This window comes from Apodemus sylvaticus, chromosome 8 (assembly GCF_947179515.1).
Source record: "Apodemus sylvaticus chromosome 8, mApoSyl1.1, whole genome shotgun sequence".
In the NCBI taxonomy this organism is placed as follows: domain Eukaryota; kingdom Metazoa; phylum Chordata; class Mammalia; order Rodentia; family Muridae; genus Apodemus; species Apodemus sylvaticus.
Window position 1 is genome coordinate 65,632,877 of NC_067479.1, and position 17,984 is coordinate 65,650,860.

Below are 17,984 nucleotides of genomic sequence, written 5' to 3' on the forward strand. Positions count from 1 at the left end.
TCACAACAAAGTTATGAGTGGGCTGTGTGGCTGGAGGACTGTTTTCTAAGCACTCAAGTTTGCTAAACTTATAAATTCTTATCTCAAAGTATTTTGCAAGGGTTTTAAATAAGGCAGTAAAAATGGAGTGTTCAGAACCGTCTCTGGTAAATTACAGACATTGGTAAGTGTTCTTTCTCTTTTCCAACTACTAAGTATAAAGTACACCATGCCTCTATGACAAAAATAACTATGACAGATACTGAAGTGCTCAGACGTGGTCCTGCCGTCTAATTATTATGTACACTGAGTGGTTCTCTTTCTGTTCTCAGTGTTACATATGCCTTCATTTTCTTAGTTTACTATTCTCTGTTGCTAACAAGCATGTCTCTGAGACAGCACTGAAGTCAAGCACAGTTACAGTGTTGAGGAAGGAGAGTCTGGGCGCCTAGCTCAGCCCTGCCCTGAAACCTTAAGTCAACTCGGCCTGCTTTGTATCGTTGTCACATACGGTGGAAATGCCTGAAAGGAAACCACAAGGAAAACAATAATCTTCTAAACCCAGACTCACTTCAAAGGGATGAAGTTCTCTCCACACGGAGCCAAGAATACCAGCGTACACCGTGTGAGCAGCACACGGCACTCACGGTAATTAACAGAGGATCCGTGCTACAGCCTCCCAAAATGGCACGATTTAGAGAAAAGGGGGTACAGAGAGAAGGAAAGAGAAAAAGGAAAACTTCAAGTTTCTATGTTCCTTAAAAAGCTAGGAAGAATTCTAGTCAAAATATAATCGTTTCAATCCTTCTGGTATTGCAGCTAAAAAATTCTGAGCCAATCCCACAGAGGCAAAGCCATTTACCACAAATAGGTGTCTAATATCCCAGGTCCTGCTTAGACTTGCTTTTGTGTTTCTAGAACTCTGTAAGCAAAAAAGACAGGAGGGGAAGGAGGAGGAGGATGACAACAACGACTCTGGTCATCCTTTAATATATATGTGTGTTTGTGTGTGTGTGTGTGTGTGTGTTGTGTGTACATATATGTGTGTGTGTGTGTGTGTGTGTGTATAAATACACATTCTCACCTTCTTTTCTTCTATTCCCTCCATCTCTTTCTCAAGTTGATGGTTTCTTTTTCTTTGTTATTGTTTCACACACACACACACACACACACACACACACACACACAAATGCAACTTGCTGAATCCATTTTTGTTGTTTGTCTTTGACCAAATTCAGGGTTGACTTTGTATTGCATAACCATTGATAGCGGTCATTCCTGAAAGAGGGTAATTCTCCCTCTCTTAGCAGCCATTAGTTGACCTGTAATTCATTATATAGGCTCTGACAATCTTCCTCCCATCGTCCTCAGAGGTCCCTGAGTCTTAGCTACAGGAGTTGTATTGAAGTTATATGATCCACTGATTTCTGCATTGTTTCCAGTCATAGTTTGCTGTAATGGCCTCCATTTGCTACAAGCAGAGACCCTCTTTATGAGGGATGAAAGCTACACTTACTTGTGGGTATAAGAATAAGTTGTAGAATGCAGTCAGGAAGGATGCTGGTCTAGTAAAGTAGTGGCAATAGGTTATCTTTTAAGGTGTTCTTAACCTTCCCAATGCTACAACCCTTTAATATAGTTCCTCATATTGGGGTGATCTCCAACCATAAAATTATTTTTGTTACTACTGCATAACTGTATTTTTGCTACTGTCATGAATCGTGATGTAAATATCTATATTTTCTAATGGTCACAGATGAACCCTATGAATGAGTCATTTGGGCCCCAAAGGGATTACTACCCACAGATTGTGAACCACCATTCCAAAATCTATGGTTTCACTAGCCTCAGGTAGTTGGCTATGCTTCTAAACATAGGCACAACTTTCTTCCTGTTGAGTGGATCTTAAGTCCAACTAGACAGTCGTTGGTTACTGCCGAGATGTGAGTGTCACTATTGTACCTTGCCGTGCTGGACATTGTTCTACCTCATAGGCATCACAGCTAGATGTGACTACTGACGGCTTTCATCCCATGGAAGTTGGCACAGTACTTTATAGTAACATGCAAGCTAGACCCAGGAAGGAGGTGTTTGTTTAGATCTGCTTCATTCACTAGGCTTGTGTGTCATAAATATGTAGTTTCTTGAACAGTAGGAGCATACCTTGAACCTCTTGAAGATAACGAAGGACAATAGTAATAATCTATATTGTTTTAGGAGTCATTTAGACTACTTTGATCAACAACTTGAATGACCTGAATGGTGTTTTCTTATGCCAGGTACTGGGGTTTTTATTAGGTAGGCTATAGCTTTTGAGGGGAACACCATCAACTCAAGTGTCATAACTTTGTGTGTGTGTGTGTGTTATTTTATATAACATATGTTATGTAATTTTAGATAAATATAAAGTAATATGCTTCCTTAAGCCTTGTCAAACAACCTTCGTGTTATTTGTCTCTCCTCCATCCTTCTGTATTGACTTCCATTTCCCCTCCCCAATTAAACTTCAACACTCCACCTTTTCTAATAGACAGGTTATCCAGACCAAAAAAAATTAATAGAATAAGAAATGAACAAGGAAACATTACAACAGACACCAAAGAAATTCAGAATATTATAAGGGAAAACTTTAAAAAAAAAATTGTACTCTGTAAAGTTAGAAAATCTAAAAGAAATGATTGCATTTCTTGATTTATCCAAACTAACAAAATTAAACCAAGAAGAGAGCAATAACCTAAACATACTGATAGCATATGAGCAAAGTGAGACAGTAATAAAAATCCTCCAACTAAAACCCCTACGCCTGGATGGACTCATAGAATTCTACCAGAAGATCTAGAACCAAAGCTTCTTAAACTATTTCAAAAAATAAAAACGTAGGAGTACTCTTACACTCATCATGTGAAACCACATGATTAGTATTACTCTAATTCTAAAACTAGGCACACACACACACACACACACTACAGAAAAATATTCCTAATGAACATACATGCAAAATTATTATTAAAATACTCACAAACTGCCGGATGGTGGTGGTACACACCTGTAATCCCAGCACTCTGAGAGGCAGAGGCAGGCTGATTTCTGAGTTCAAGGCCAGCCTGGTCTACAGAGTGAGTTCCAGGACATCCAGGCCTATACAGAGAAACCCTGTCTTAAAAAAAAAAAAAAACTAACAAGCTAAATATAGGTACCTATCAAGATCATCCATTATGATCAAGTTGGCTTTCTCTAGGAAGTGCAGAAGGTTCAACATATGGAAGTCAATAAGTATAGTAAATCGTACAAATAGGCTTAAAGACAAATTCACATGATTATTTCAATAGATAATAGAAAATCTTAGACAAAACATAACTATATGTTTTATTATGAAAATTCCTCTAAGCCCGTGACCTAATCTAGGATCTAGTGTCAGGTTCTTGGCCACGTTAGCACTGTCAGGAACGGGGTCCATCTGATGGAGTAGACCTTAAATTCTATCAAAAAGTGTTTAGTTGCTCCCCTAACATCTGTGCCCCTGTTGCACCAGTATATGTTAGAGGCAGGTCACTATTGTAGGTCATAGTGCTTGCTGCTGGGCAATAATATCTTTTTTCCCCCAATAATTTGCAGAGCAACTTCCAGTACCATGAATGCTAGTCAGTCGGGGTAAAGCATCTAATTGGGCAGCAGTTCAAACTCTTTGTGTTCGATGACATAAGTAAGGGTTGTCGTCAGCAATAGGGCCTCACAGTTACCACCACATTGCAGAGAACAACAAAAGACTTGGCAGTAGCCATGATATTTGGGAGTGTGGGTTCTATTGGCCAGTGACTCAACAAGTTGCTATCCTTCTTGGCTCTGGAGGTTTGAGTTGGTGGTATAAATTGTCCAGTGAGTACATTATTTCCCCTATAATTTGGTGATCCCATTTAGAGTCCTTTCATATATGTATGTATTTTAAGAAACATCTATAGTAGTAGATTTTCATATGATTTTTAATGGCCTTTAGTGTTAGTTGTTCCTCTCCACACTCCTTCTTTTACCATCCTCTCCCTATATAATCCTTCTATTAGATTCCCCTTCATTTCTGCTTAACACTATTGTTGGACATAACCCCGTGGCCATCATTCTGGCTGGACTCCTCCCCTACAGTCACTTGGCTACAGCCAGGTTTTCCCTGCCCCACAGTCACTGGGCAACAGTCAGGTAGCCCAGCCCACTTTAAAAGGAGGCTTCTTGGCCCCTCCTAGCTCTCTTGCTTTTCTCTCTTGCCCTTATGCTCTTGTCCCCCTGTTCCCCCTCTCTCCCCATTCTTCTCCCCTCTTTCCACGTGGTCATGGCCAGCTCTCACCTCTCTATCTCTTCTTTCTCTCTTTACTTCTCTATCTCCTTTTCTCTTCCTACTTTTCTATAATAAAGTTGTGAAACTATGGACTGTCTCTTCTTATCAAAACCGTCCATGTAGGAGCATGGAACAGGAATCAGCATCTCCAGCTGTTGGAAAGGACCAAGCCTCTTCTGGGCCAGGCTTCCTCAACAAGTACATGGGCAGGCTGTGCAAGAATGGACCGACTTCTAGGCAAAGACCTCCTTCCCACTAGCCAGGCAGCCTTTCATCCCCTGATACCCAGGTACCCACCATCCTCACATGGGTTCGCGGCCTGCCCACCTGTTTTCCTGGCTGCACAGACCATATTTGATTTCCACTTCCTTGAGAGATCTCTACTCTACTCTGGTCCTTTACTAGGTAGTACCTAACTTCTGTAGTTACTCAAATTGAAGCACACATTTTGAAAATTTAAGTGCTAACATCCTCAAATAAAAGACAACATACACCATTTGTCTTTGGGGGTCTGGGTTATCTCATTCATGTTGATTTTTTTTCTAGTTCTATCCATTTACCTGCAAAATCCATTTTTTAACAGCTGAATGATATTCCATTGTGTAAATGTACTACATTTTTCATTCATTAGTTAATAGCTACTAGGCTATTTCCAAGGCAGAGAGGGAAAGACTTTGGTGCACTCAGTCCTAAACGGGATGTCTTCATTAAAACCTTCCCCTCAAGGCTCACAGAGCCATGACGAAGGGGAACAGAAAGACTGTAACAGCCAGAGGAGGTGAGTGGCCACCAGAAAACAGTGTCTTCCAGAGACAAGACTGATACACACATGAACTTACAGAGACTGTGGAAGCATGCACAAGGCTTCAGGCCAGAAACAGTTCTAGCACTGGGAGGGGTTGTGGACATTGTATCCCATGCCTAATTAGGAAGGCATCTACAATTGATACCTGATAGCAATGAGAAAATCCGTTTTCTCCAATGAAGTACCACTGGAGCAAACACAGATCAGGACAGGCCCTGTGACAAGGAGTAGTTGGCCAATACAAAACAAACCCCACATTTTTTATTTCATTTTGCTTTATGAATTTTTTATTTTGTTTTAGGATTTTTCCTTAGTAATCTTTTTCTTCTTTGCTTTTAGTTTTGTTTTATGGGGTTTATTAGTTTTTTATTTTTTGTTTTTGGAAAAGAGATTGAGGAAAGAGAGAAAGAACATAAAGGTGGATATGTGGGAAGGTGTGGGAGTCTGGGAGGAGTTGTGAGAGTCGAGAGAATGTGAGCAAAATATATTGTACAAAAACAGATTTTAATTAAAAACGGTGAGTGTTTTCCCTGGAACGGCTTAGTAGTTGAGAAGCCTTGGTGCACTACATGGGTGTTTCTGGAGCTTTCAGCATGTGCTGCCATTAAACAGCACACACGAGTGCCTCACACAAGGTTCACATGTTCAAAGACGGCAGTCAATTCCATTCTCTCTTAAGAAGTGACTGATTGAAATGGACTTGTGTCGGCCTATGGCTCCGGGCCAGCCTCAGACTCCCATTCTTCCTGTTTCAGTTTCCTGCGTGCTGGGATCACTGGAGTGAGTACTGGTGCCCAAGTGGAAATATGTATTTTATAAAGAAAGGGGGAGAGAAGGAAAAGAAAGGGGAATGGTAGAAGAGCTAGGAGAGGAGGGGAACAGAAGAGAGAGACAAATGTCCCTCTTGGCAGTATTAAAGAGAACAGAAGAGGTGGGCAGTGGTGGCGCATGCCTGCAATCCCAGCACTCTGGGAGACAGAGGCAGGTGGATTTCTGAGTTCAAGGCCAGCCAGCCTGGTCTACAGAGTGAGTTCCAGGACAGCCAGGGCTATACAGAGAAACCCTGTCTCGAAAAAATCAAATCCAAATAAATAAATAAATAAATAAATAAATAAATAAATACAGAAGAACTCTACTTGAGAATAACTGTCAACAGTATAATTCTTCTCAGTTTGTCATTTATTACCACTTTAGAGCTGAGCAAACTGAGGCCCAGTGATGCTAAGGGATTGGCCCAAAATCAAAGAAGTGTTTATGCAATGGAACTATGATTCTAACCTAGTTCTCTGTCTTAGTTACTGTTGTATTACGGTGAAGAGAGACCATAACCAAGGCAACATGGAAAGGAAAGAGTTACTTTGGGCTCACAGTTCCAGAGGGTTACAGTCCATGGCCATCTTGGTGGGAGGATGGCAGCGGGTGGGCATGGTGCTAGAACAGTCTCTGAGAGCTCGCATCCCTAGCCACACGCACAAGGCAAAGACACTGAGCTAACTGGGAATGGCATGAAACCTCAGAGCCCACCCTCAGTGACACACCTCCAACAGGGCCACAACTCCTAATCCTTCCCAAACAGTTCCACCAACTGAAAGCCAATCATTCAAATCTATGAGCCTATGCGGACCAATCTCATTCAAACCACCACACTCCCTGATTCCAAATACGCTTCCAATTTTGTGTACAATATGTGCCCAGAGCCCACTAAGCCGCATCCTGGTCCTAGCTGTGTATTTCCTAACTGCCAAGTAACTATACAAAAGTCCCAGCAGGTAAATCCCTACTGTTCCAGAACCCAATCATTTTACCACTGAGACTCTATCTTCTGTTTCTTTTCCATATTTTACCTCTTAGAGTTAGGTTTTGAATGGTAGAACTTATCCAAATTTATATCTTTAAAGTAACAGCTGACTTTCCATATAGTGGTCAATACATCCTTTTACATCTTATATATCAGTTAGGATCTAGTTAAAAAAAAAAAAAAAAAAAAAAAAAAAAAAAAAAAAAAAAAAAAAACCAGAAAGCACTCTAGAAATGCCAAGCAGAAAAGCCTGATGCAAGGACTTCACCAAACAGTGAGCTGGAGAGTTGAATGCCCACCTAGGGAAGCACTTGTGGGGCAAACACAAAAAATTTATTGCCATAGCCTAAGAAACCATGGAATGTTGCTGCCATAATTCAAGAGCTGAGACTGATACTGAGAATCTAGTGAGAATCTGGACCTCAGGAGAAGCCGCCTGACAGACATGACCAGAAAGGAGAGACTGTTGAGTGGAAGTCAGTCCCCTGGGGACAACAGCCCAGGGCAGAGCAAGAACCAAGAAATACAGAGCATCTCCCCTTCAATCACTCTCTAGTTTCCCTCTGGTGCCTCCCATTGGTTGAACCTTCTCAAAAGTCCCTGGCAAGTCAGTTGGGAAACGTTGTTCTCTTTGATAAAGACCGTGATAGGTAGAGTGCGCATCTAAAGTGAACAAGAACACGCCCTATACAGGCCTTCGAGGAACGGGTTCTAACTCTAGCCCCAAGTCAGATGCCCTTTAGAGGATAGCTTCTTCATTTCCTCAGGCATCCTTTCCTTGAATGGGCAGTAAAATCACCATCTTCTGTTTTTTCTTTCTTTCTTTCTTCTTTCTTTCTTTTTTTTTTTTTTTTTTTTTGGTTTTTTTTTCAAGACAGGGTTTCTCTGTGTAGCCCTGGCTGTCCTGGAACTCACTCTGTAGACCAGGTTGGCTTAACTCAGAAATCCACCTGCCTCTGCCTCCCAAGTGCTGGGATTAAAGGCGTGCGCCAGCACCACCCAGCAACTTCTTGAGCTACAAATCATTACAGGATTATAAAATCACTGCTGATCTTCAAGATTACCAAGTGAAGTTATACAAGGGTTGTAATTTACTCACACCTAACCTAGAAAATGAGCTACACTTCACTTTAACACCCCTACAGTTAGATGTGTCATATAATAATGTGTGTAGTTGAGCTGTTTGCTGGAATGATCAGTTTTATGGGTCAACTTGGCCAGGTTACAGTTCCCTACTTTGCAACCAAACATTAAAGTAGATGTTGCTGTGAAAATATTTTACAGATATGGTGAGTTGGCTCCATTGCGTTAGAGCCTGTGGTGAGGCAGCACATCATGATGGAAAACACGTGGGAGAATGAAGTTGCTCAGCTCCTGATAGCCAGAAATGGGAGAGGAGGGAAGGAGAGAGAAAGAGAGGGAAGGAGGGAAGGAGAGAAAGAGGGGGCAGAAACAAAAGAAGGGAGGGAGAAAGCGAGGAAGGAAAGAGAGAGGGAGGAAGGGAAAGAGGGAGGAAGAGAGGGAGGAAGAGAGGGAGGAAAGGAGGGAGAGGGAGAAGGGAGGGAAGAAAGATGGGAAGGGGGAGGAGAGAGAGAAAGAGGAGGAGAAACAAAAGGAGGGAGGGAAGGAGGGAAGGATGGAGGAAGGAACTGCATCACTTCCTTTGGCCAGCAGAAGAGCTGGGTGTGTCATTATCATTACTGATGACTCAATACATGGCTTGCCTTGTTTCTTCTTTTATTGTTTGTTTATTTCCTTTGTTTACTTATCCTAGGGTTCTATTTATCCTTGTTGTATCCTAGAAATGATAGAAAACTTTGCTATTTAATCAAATTTTATGTTTTATCAGAAGGTCATAAGTTGTATATCATTGAAAACATAACATATTTAATGTCTGTTGTATCATTTTTCAAACACAGAAAATATTTTATAGTATTTCCAGAATTTCAGAAGACTCTGACTTGTACAGGGAACTTGCTGTTTGGATGAGGACTGTCAGTCACAGGATATGGGATCATTATCAGGAAATACAACGGCATATATACCATATATTCAGAGGCTCTGTGACGATGGAGAGGTGACTGGATAGAGCAAAACGTACCTGGGGCACAGGAAAGCCGTGCTTACCTCCCAGGCCTGGTAAGGAGCAAGCACGTGGATCAGAGGCACAGCCGTGCTGATGAATATACTTCATTTTATATTTAAAAGATATATTACCATATAGAAACTACTCAGAATAATGGGTTTCATTATGACGTTTTATCCATGTTTATAAGTGTGTTTTGATCATATTTACATCCCCATAACCCTTTATTGATGCCCCCCTCTCTGACTGACCTTTATCTATCCAAAAATTATATGTACTCTAAAATTGTTATTTTATTTTAAACAGTATCCATAAGTGCTTTGACCTGACCCTTGGATCTCATCACTAAGGGCTATGACTGTGACAGGCACAGGCCTCTGTGGCAGGGGTTTTCCTCTGGTCCATATCAGTTACAGTTCCTATGACTACTGCATTGCTCAGTCCCACAAGCTGGTTTAATTTCTTTCTTACCGACTGAGTAGAGAGATATTTTGCTCGCATTCTCTGCAGCCTGTTTTATTAGTAAATAATCTAAGGACAGAGGAGGAGAAAATACCTGGGTTTCTTGTTCTTGCTTGCGTGCTTCTTTTGTTGTTATTGGGTTTTGTTTTTCTTTGGTATTCAGTTTTGAGAGTTCAGTTTTCCGAGAGGGAGGTGCAGGCAAACATTAGTGGACTGAGAAGCCAAAAGAGTCAGGTTATCCCCGAAGCCTTCCAGAGACATTAATTAATATGGTGAGTCTCAAATTATTATGGTTTGATTTATGACGTCTCAACTTTCTAACAGCATTTAAAATGACACGCATTCAGCAGAGCCATGCTTCAAAAGTTTAATTTTGATTCCCCCCCCCACATCCTCTTCGTCTATACGGGGTAGAGATTTGAGCCACAGCACAAGGGTAAGTGAAGACTCTGGCAGGTGCGTCCAATCTCTTAACCTTAAAACTCTGTGGTGTTGTCCACACAGTCACCACAATTGCGTTGCAAAACACCTATGTTTATAGTATAGTTATGACTTTGTGGTAGGCTACATTTGACAGTGTCCTAGCCATTATCTGCCATCTCTAGTGAACCCACTGGACAGATGCACAGAAGGTTCACAGGTGGCAGACTCTTCTAAACCATGTTTAAAAGTACGATAAGACTTTTACCACTAGGAGAAAAACAATCCTTATTACTCACTCCTTACATAACTATCCTTTACCTAGTCACTTGTCATTTTGAAACTTTCTTGTGGCTTTTCAGTTCAATCTTACCACTAACTGGGAAGAAACTGAAATATTAGCTTGAAAGACTAGCATTTAGAAGCTCCTGGCAAACACTATTCAAGTAAGGTGCTAGACCACACAGTTTCCTCCTATACGATGTTTAGAATCTCAAAGATCAATTTACACTTTACAAGAAATTGAATTGCACAGGTAAGCTGTTTAGAGGAAGACTTTCAAGAGAAAATGGCGGTATTTCCAGTGAGTCTGTCAGTCAGGTAAAAAGTAGGAAAGGTATTCCAGACAAAGGAGTCATTGCTACAGAATAACCCATCATATGCCAAGCAAGGACAGCAACAATGAGGGCAGAGAGGGGGCCATGCAAAAAGGCTTAGCTGCTGCACCTCTGCACTAGGGCACCAGCTACAAAGGCACCATAACACAGGAAGCCCGTGACACCAGATCTGAGTTAAAGGTGGAGGAATCCAGCCATACTGACAAAGAGAACCAACTTGAGCTTTGGCTGTCACTTGAGGCAATTTGAAAAATGACACTTTACTTACCTGTAGTATTGAGGGTTTGATTTTGAAATTCCACACAAACCAAATCCTGAGTGAAACACCATTATAGCACACATGAGCACAGGAAGGGCAAAGGCCTCCTACCCAGCTCCCAGAGACCTGCTGATCTTTGACAGCCCACACTCCCACTGCTTCCCGCTGAATCAGCTGCTCCAAGGGACTGAGCAGTTGAATCTGAAGACAGCTCTTCTCCATGACCTTTGCAGGCACGCTTCTGGAAAACAGTTCATCATCCTCATCCTAATGAGCAGAGAGACAGGAAACCTGTCTTTAAAGAGACACGTGCATGGGGACTTTTGATTTGAGTGATGAATGTTACCTATTGTTTATTCACAGGATTTTATCACCACAGGCTGCTGGGGAAGAAGAAAACTGAGTTCAAATTGCCATCACAGACACTTCTCACTGCTGAATGTATGTGTATGTCTGCGTGTCTGTGTCTGTGTGTCTGTCACGTGTGTGTGTGTGTGTGTGTGTCTGTGTGTCTGTGTGTGTGTGTCTGTGTCTGTGTGTCTGTGTCGCATGTGTGTGTGTGTCTGTGTGTGTGTCTGTGTGTATGTCTGTGTATGTGTGTCTGTGTCTGTGTGTCTGTGTCGTGTGTGTGTGTGTGTGTGTGTGTCTGTGCATATGTCTGTGTCTGTATGTCTGTGTCTGTGTGTCTGTGTCGTGTGTGTATGTGTGTGTGTGTCTGTGTCTGTGTCTGTGTGTGTCTCTCTGTATGTTTCTCTCTCTCTCCTTCTCTGTGTGTGTCTGTGTGTCTTTGTGTGTCTTTCTGTATGTATCTCTCTCTCTCCCTCTGTGTGTGTGTGTGTGTGTGTGTGTGTGTGTGTGTGTGTCTGTGTCTGTGTCTGTGTCTGTGTCTGTGTCTGTGTCTGTGTCTGTGTCTGTGTCTGTGTCTGTGACTGTGTGTGTGCCTGGGCATGTGAATACTGAAACCCAACATCAATATCAGCTCTTCTTCTAGAGATCTCCCCCTCACCTTTTCCATCTTTCCCTGAACCTAAGGGCCTCAGCTAGAATGCCTGTGCTCTCTCACACCCAGGTCTTCGCATGCTTGTACAGCAAGAACTTCACCTGCTGAGCCATGTTTGCAGCCTGCTAACAACCTTTTAAAGCCAACTCAAGACATGAAGGGTGTCTTACAACTGGAATATCAGTTTTGTAAGTGACTGAGATGCAGTGTGCTCTGCCGGTCCACGTCCCTTCTCTAAGACACTATAATGAGACCCTGCAAGCTTCCTTTGGCTGAACACTCTGGGCAAACTGTTATTCCCTGATCTCCACCCTTGAATACACTGCACTGGTGATAAGATCCATTTTCTGCTTCCGGATTGCAGATGCAACATGACTAGCCGCTTCCTGCTCCTGCCACCATGCCTTCTCTCTTAAAAAAGCACCAAAGGATAAGTCCTTACTTCCTTACACTGCCTCGTGGGCAGTATTTGGTCATCACGATGGGAAAAATGACTAAATGTGTCCCGGTGGCTCGTACCTTCTTCAGTAGCCTGAAGGGGGAACATCTCCAGCCTCAGCTCTCTCTAAGATGACAGATTTCTCTCAGGGAAGCATCCCGCACTCAGACCATGTAAACGAAGCCCACAGCCTTAACTACAAAGTGACCTAGAGCTGTAACTCACCAATTGTGTCACTCTACTTTCATTGCTGTAACAAAATACAGAATATAAACAACTTGACTGAGGTTCATAGCCCAGGGTGTCCTAGTCCACAGGCCTAGATGTGGCAGGACCCCATGATGATATGAGCATGTGCAGAGAGCACTTACCAAATGGTGGTAGGCAAAGGGTGGGCGACCTGCACGAGGCGATGTTCATTTATCTCCTTTTTATTCCATCTGGCTCCATGCCTCTGAGATGGCATCTCCCACATCCTCCTTAATCCTCCTGAAAGCTCCCTCACACATACACCCAGAAATGTGTGCGCTTAACTACTCTCTAAGACACTTCTTAGTCCAATCAACGTGGCCATCAAGATCAGCTGTCACATCCCTCAACACAGACACGCTCTGGAGTGAAGCCAGTCTGAGATCTCTCCTATTGGCTCAGTGCGTTCCAAGTGAGCACTCTTCCATTCCTTCAGCATGCTCCAAGAGGGCCTGTGGGCCACTGAGTAATGAGCATTGCCCTGGCTGCAGTCAGTGTCCCAGAGGCTGTAGTGATGGTTACTCTTCCCTGTCTACTTGACTGGAAACATCTCCGGGTGTGTCTATGAAGGTCTCTTCAGAAAGGTTCTCCTTGAGCGTAGGAAGCACCAGCTCATGTTGGGGCATCCTAGATGGAAGGGAGGAAAGCAGGAAGCCCGCAGACCGCCAGCACTCAGGTCTCCCCACAACCCCTCCTCCTCCAGTCTTGCCCCTTGCACCCCATTTCCTCTTTCCATACACAATGCGACTCAGACTCGGGCTCCTGCTGCATGGCTTCTTCCCATGATGCCATGAGCCAAGATAACGACCTTCCTTCCTTAAGCTGCTTCCCATCTGGTATATTGTCACAACAGTGAGGAAAGTAACTATATACCTACTAAAACCATAATTCACCCAATAACTCACTCATATCCAAACTCATTCATTATCTGCCCAGAGGCCTGTTCAGTTCACCCAGCCAAAGCTACACACAATAGCTCCTTAGCACGCGATCCTACCGAACCATCTGCTTAGCACTTATCCACGCATAATCCTCTCAGGGCTGTGCATTACTGAATTCAGTCACTGAAATATCAGGTGTACAAGTCAGGGTCTCTGCTGCTCTCTTCTCTATCCCTGTCTCTAGGGAGGAATTTAACATGTTCTAGATGGATGCTAATAGAATACTTGTTATCTCTCAAGTATTTGGTGTTTCTTTTTGTCTAAGATGTAGTTATGTTTTTGAAATTTTTAAAATTTAAGCAACACTAAAATGTGAATGGACAGTAATATTCAATTATGTTAGGATTAGAGACCCTTGTGACTGCAGGGTAGTAAAACAAATAATTCCATTATGAATGCTTGAATGAAAACATTTAGAAATTATGCAGTTAGAAAATTACTCATGAGGCCGGGTAGTGGTGGTGTACACCTTTAATCCCAGCACTTGGGAGGCAGAGGCAGGCGGATTTCTGAGTTCAAGGCCAGCATGGTCTACAGAGTGAGTTCCAGGACAGCCAGGGCTACACAGAGAAAACCTATCTTGAAAAACCAAAAAAGAAAAAAGAAAAAAAAGAAAAAAGAAAAGAAAATTGCTCACGATGCCACCTTTGCTCTGTCTTTATCCACAATGCTGGCAAAAGGGTCCAGGGAGGGAGGCTTGGACACTAGGTTGGAAGGGAACTCTTGGGGGTGATGGGAGCAGGAGTAACTACTGGGAGGCCACAGTTTTCCTAGATCATGGGTGGCTTGGTGTATATATATATATGTGTATGTGTATGTGTATGTGTATGTGTATGTGTATATGTATATATATATATATATATATGTGTGTGTGTGTGTGTGTGTGTGTGTGTGTGTGTGTGTGTATGTGTGTGTGTGAGTGTGTGTGTGTGTGTGTGTGTGTGTGTGTGTTTTCTCTCAGGCTAGAAGATAGCTCCATTGCATTACCCAGAATCATGTGATGATTACTGAGGAGTAAAAACCACAACACAAAATCTTGATGTGAATAGTTCAGAGATGAGAGTGTAGCTTCACTAATGAGGGAGAGTGATGGGGTGGGGAGACGATGCTAAGAGGCCAGGAAGACCAGAACAACCTCCGATAGCAAGCAGATACACCACAGAGAAAAGAAATGTTATCCCAAAGTGGAAAGAAATAGTCTGAGTCGGTGTTCTAATCTGCCCTAAAGTCAGAGTTTTACTCCAAACACAATTTTAATGCCCGTCTCTGACCAGGGTGGCTTTAAGTTTTTAGAACATCTACAGGGGATGAGGGTATCCTAGGGCCTCTCAGGAGTCTGGATTGCTTCTTTAGTAGTGGTGGGGGGAGGGGGAGTCTGCAGTGTGAAAGTCAGAGAAGCATGTGGAGGCTGACCAGGCAGCCCCATCAGTTGCTGGTACCTCAAGAATGCCTGGGCATGGGAAGAGCTGTGAGATTTTCTCTCTCACCTCCATGCCTGCTGGAGTCTGAATTAGTCTTCTTCTTTTTCTCTACAGATTTTCTCCACCTCTACTTTAAAAATAATCATTCTCTCTGTGCAGCTCCCACTGTGTGCAACTGTTCGCCTCATTATGACACTTATCCTTGTATTACAGTCACGTGATTACACATGTGTCTCCCTCACTTCCTGGAAGAACTGATCTCAGCCATCCTTCATCTTCCTGTGCTGTCATGGAGCCAACTACTGCAGTGAATCTTCAAATCTTTGGTAGATTGGATTCTACTTTCTACCCACACTGCATAAAAGCAACGGTCCAGCCAGGAGGCAAAGGCAAGCAGATCTCTGTGAGTTCAAGGCCAGTCTGGTCAACATGGTGAGTTCCAAGACATCCAAGACCTATAAAGAGAGACCCTGTCTCAAAAGGGGGATGGGATGACCAATTTATATCCAAGTCACACCAAATCCATAACCCTGCACTAAACTTGGACCTTAAACCTGCTGTGCTATGAAGGCAGTTCTTACATGTGGGGCCTTAATCTCACAAGACACAAGTATACAGAGTGTCCACCTCACAGCTCACACTGCTGTAGGCTGTCCTGGGAGGCTTGTCCATTTCCTGACTAGTCCTCCAGCCTAACTACCTATCCTTAATGTGACTAACTCTTCAACTCATGTACAAGGCCTTCAAAGGCCTCTTACCAAAGCTAGATCTGCCACATCTCCCCTCAGAGCAGTGTAAGGGAAAGAGCAAGACAAAGAAATTTCTCTACCTCTTCATTAGAGACAAGTGGCGAATGATAACAGGGAAAGAAGCGTCAGTCAGACCTGGCATCTTGCCTAGCCCACAGAGAAGCCATTTTGTCTAACTGTGAGCGAAGAAACAACCAGGATGCTGAACAGAGTGCAGACCACAAATACAAATGTGTGCACAGTGTGCACACACACACACAAATACAGGTGACCGCTCTGGAGACCAACACCACGCCAGTCTTCGTCACTGGGCCAAAGCTGGAACTGGAAAAGCCAACAGTGAACAGAGGCTCCAGGACTTCCACGAAAAGAGCAAGCAACGGTGAAGTATTGTTAAAAGTCACACCTAGAAACTTCTTTTTTAGTTTAATTCGTTTTTATTTTATGTGCATTAGTGTTTTGCCTGCATATATGTCTGTGTGAGGGTGTCAGATCTCAGAGTTATAGTTGGTTGTGAGCAACCATGTGGGTCCTGGGATCTAACCTGAGTCCTCCGGAAGAACACTCAGTGCTCTTAACTGCTGAGCTATCTGTCCAGCCCCAAACTGAGGGAATGGCTGGGCAATGACGGGCCCAACCCGATACCCATGCCATGAGGGAGAGCCCACGCTTGACATAATTAATGATACTCTGCTATGCTTGCAGACAGGTTCCTAGCATAACTGTCATCTGAGAGACTTCAGCCAGCAACTGATGGAAAGAGATGCAGAGACCCACAGCCACACATTAGGCAGAGCTTGGGGAACCCTGTGGACTATGAAGAAGAAGGATTAAAGAAGCCAGAGAGGTCAAAAAATCCACAACAAGACCTACAGAACCAACCAGCCTGGGCCCGTAAAGGCCCACAGAGACTGAATGGCCAACTAGATAGCGTGCACAGGACAGACCTAGGCTTTCCATACATGCGTAAGAGCTGAGCAGCTTGGCCTTATGTGGGACTCCTAAGTCTAGGCAAGGGCTGTCTCTGGCTCTGTTGCCTGCCTCTGGATCCCTTTCCCTTAACTGGGCTGCCTTGTCTAGCCTCACTAGGAGAAGATGCACCTAGTCCTATTGCAACTTGATATGCCAAGGTTGGTTGACATCCATGGGAGGACTCCCCTTTTCAGAAGAGTAAGGGAGGACTGGAGGATGGAGGGATTGGAGGGAAGAGGGAGGAACTGGAAGAAGAGGAGGGAAGGGAGACTGTGATCAGGATGTAAAGTGAATGAATTAATTTTCTAAAAAGTGACAACTAAAGCCACTAGAGAATTTATAAAGAAACGGAAGAACAGAAAGAACCAGCCACCCAGCATACACATGCACACACACACACACACACACACACACACACAATCATCATCATCATCATCATCCCAGAGACCCACATCTCAATTACCTGGTGTCTGAGTTCCCTTCTCAGTTGACCCTCTCTATGGCCCTCCCCACATATCCTGCTAACCTCACTGCTTGCTTTTAACCTGAGGCATCTGAGCCAAGGTTTCTTTTCTGCTTTTCTACAAGGCAGAAGAATATTTTGACCTTTCCTCGCAGCTCCTGATGCTCTCCCAGCCTGCAGTGCCCCCGTGGCTCTCCCAGAGCCCTATGGAAGCTCAGTATCTGTCCCCAACACAACGTGAATGACTGGAATATTCCCAGAGGGAGCCTTGAGGCCGGTGGAGGATGCCATTGTAACAAATACCTGAAATAATCAACTTAAGCAAAACAAAAGTTGATTTGAGGCTCACACACTTTGAGGTTCCAAGGCATAACTGGCCTCTCTGCCTTTGGGCCGATGGCAGGGAGCCACATCCTGCCAGTGAGCCCGGGGTGGAACAAAGCCAGTTCCTGATAGCCTGAAACTGGCAGAGAAAGAACGGGAAGTGTGGTCTCATAACCCTCTTCTAGGACTTAAAACCCTACGGCAGACCTCACCTTACACATTTCCAGCATCCCCCTAAGGGCTCCCGAGGGCACCACAGTGGAGAGCCAGCCTTCAGCAAGTCTGGTTAGCAGCTCAAGCCACAGCAGATGGGAAACTGATTTCCCACTGATATCCTATCGATAACTGATAACGGACTTTCAGTCTGCCTGTGCTCAGAAACCTCCTCGCAATCAGCATGTGATCAAACCTCATCTCCACTCCCCATTAAATAAATAAGAATTTTGACAATTTAACAAAGGACAAACTATAGGCTGGGGACACTGTTAGGACGCTGACATGGCACATTTCAAACACTGCTTTCGAGCCAAAGGTTAGCCTACATGCAAGGAGCTACAGAAAGTGGAAGTGTTGAAAAGTGTGTTTGATTCAGTGCTGGTTTTGGATGTTTAAAAACCTGAGAGCACTAACTGGGGAACCCAGCACCCATCAGCCAGTCAAGTCTTGAAACACT